At 47.6% G+C, this 2,500-nt stretch overlaps 1 protein-coding gene across 8 annotated transcripts in view; it reads right to left on the reverse strand.

The window, feature by feature from the left end:
- LOC125046807 (plasma membrane calcium-transporting ATPase 3-like) overlaps positions 1 to 2,500 on the reverse strand; it is a 235,816-nt gene that overhangs the window by 164,060 nt on the left and 69,256 nt on the right. The window lies entirely within an intron of this gene.

The raw sequence follows: 2,500 nt of genomic DNA on the forward strand, positions 1-2,500 counted from the left end.
GAGAGAGAGAGAGAGAGAGAGAGAGAGAGAGAGAGAGAGAGAGAGAGAGAGAGAGAGAGGAAGGGAGAGGAAGGGAGAGGAAGGGAGAGGAAGGGAGTGAAGGAGGGAGTGAGGAAGGGAGGGAAGGAGGGAGTGAGGAAGGGAGGGAAGGAGGGAGGGAGGAAGGGAGGGAAGGAGGGAGGGAGAAAGGGAGGGAGGGAGGGAGGGAGGGAGGGAGGGAGAAAGGGAGGGAGGGAGGGAGGGAGGGAGGGAGGGAGGGAGGGAGGGAGGGAGGGAGGAAGGGAGGGGGAATGGAAGGAAGGAAGGAAGGAAGGAAGGGGAAAGAGAAGGAGAAGAAGGAGAAGGAGAAGGAGAAGGAGGAGGGAGAGAGGAGAGAGAGAGAGAGAGAAAAGGAGAGAGAGAGAGAGAGAGAGAGAGAGAGAGAGAGAGAGAGAGAGAGAGAGAGAGAGAGAGAGAGAGAGAGAGAGAGAGAGAGAGAGAAGAGAGAGAGAAAGAGAGAGAGTTGAGAGAGAGAGAGAGAGAGAGAGAGAGAGAGAGAGAGAGAGAGAGAGAGAGAGAGAGAGAGAGAGAGAGAGAGAGAGAGAGAGAGAGAGAGAGAGAGAGAGAGAGAGAGAGAGAGAGAGAAAGAGAGAGAGAGATTAAGAATGAGAAAATCAATTATATCCTACAAAAAAAAAAAAAAAAATCCACCCGATCAATAACACAAAAAGCGAAAGACAGAAGTGCGAACGAAGAGGCGAAAGCGAAACTCAAGCGAAGGCTTCGACAAGGCAAGGAGAGGCCGAGCGAGGCAAGGTGCTCAGCAAAACGCCTGGAAAGGACCTCTTTAAGGGCCGTCGTATCTCGGGATCCTGGTCACAATATGGTGCGAGATAAAGCCAAGGTGTAATTCCTAACACATACGCACACACAGGCACACAAACACTCACGCATTCATACATGCACGCACATACGGCATGTTCTAAGACTTTCCTTCAGGTCGGCGACTGATGAATTTTGTAACGCACGAGGAAAGGGAAAATGAGGTCTTCAAGGGTTGAACTACAAGACATGTGTCATCGGGAAGGGAAGAGGCGGAGTGGGGAGGGGGGAAGAGGGGAGGGACGGGGAAAGGAAAGGAAAAAAGGGAAGGACAGGGATGGAGTTGGATGGAATGGGATAGGGTGAGAGGACAGGATAGGATGGAAGGCGAGAAGAGGGGAAGAGAGGAAAGAAGAGAGGAAAGAAGAGGAGAGAGGTGATGTTAGGAGAGAAGGGGAAGAGAGGTGAAGAGAGGAGACGGGGTGGAATGAGATGGGAGGAGAGGGCGTCCAGGGGATGAAAACAAAAGACACCGAATGAGGGAGAGAGGGAGGAGGAAGGGAAGCAGAAAGAAAGAATGGAGGACGAAGAAGAGAAGGGACATAGGAGGGAGTGAGACATGAGTAGACTGATGAGAATTGCGGTTGGAGAGAGAGAGAGAGAAAACAAGGCAAGAAGGAAAGTGATGGAAGAGAAAAAATGGGGAAGAGGGAGTGATGAAGTGGAACAGAGAAACAAGAGGATTAAATGGGAAATGAAAATGATAATTCTACTTGATCGTGTACTGCCAACACTGTCTCTAACAAGGTCTTGTCATTTCACCCTGTCAACTGCAATACTGACCCATGTCCCCTCGCGATCACGTGAGAAATGTGAGGAATGTTGCAGCCGGTGTTCTCTTAACGCAATCCTGCACCAATTCACATTACATCCCGCTGCGCAAGTGTGCGTTTATGCGTCTGCATAAATAAAGACAGACAGATGTAGAGAAAGACACACAGAGAGGCAAAGACACACACATGGTCTGAGGATTGATTTTCTAAAGATGTCTTTTCTTCTTCCTTTTTTCTGTTTACCTAGCTCTTACGTCTATTTACCTTATCATCAATCCATCTGTCAGTTTGTCCAATTCACCCACCCAGTCTCTCTTTCTCTCTCTCTCTCTCTCTCTCTCTCTCTCTCTCTCTCTCTCTCTCTCTCTCTCTCTCTCTCTCTCTCTCTCTCTCTCTCTCTCTCTCTCTCTCTCTCTCTCCCGAACTGCATGCTACACCAACTCATTTCCACCTTCCTCTCCGTATCCACTCCTTTCTGAATTCCGATGGTTTCTCTACGGAACACCCCTTTATCTTTAAAGGATCTTTAAATCTTTAAATGGTTCGCGGAAACCATTAAAATTACAAGAACTTCTGAGTAATGTCTGTCTCAGCGTCTTCCTCGTGCGAGTATCACATCACTTTGTTTTCACGTAAAATTAACCTCAACTGCGGAGGGCCTTTACATCATTATTCTCGAATTATAAATTATGTCTGGTTTAAGTTTGCAAATCTCTTATCAACGTCCCTTACTGACTTATCTTTTCTTTTCATCTCTTTCTCTATTACCTACAGCATACCTGGTTTAACTGTCTAAGATATAATGGCACTGCATCCTAGTATACGAAAATGTTGAAGAGATCTCGACGGAGAGACAAGAGATTAAC

This window comes from Penaeus chinensis, chromosome 4 (assembly GCF_019202785.1).
Source record: "Penaeus chinensis breed Huanghai No. 1 chromosome 4, ASM1920278v2, whole genome shotgun sequence".
Taxonomy (NCBI): Eukaryota; Metazoa; Arthropoda; class Malacostraca; order Decapoda; family Penaeidae; genus Penaeus; species Penaeus chinensis.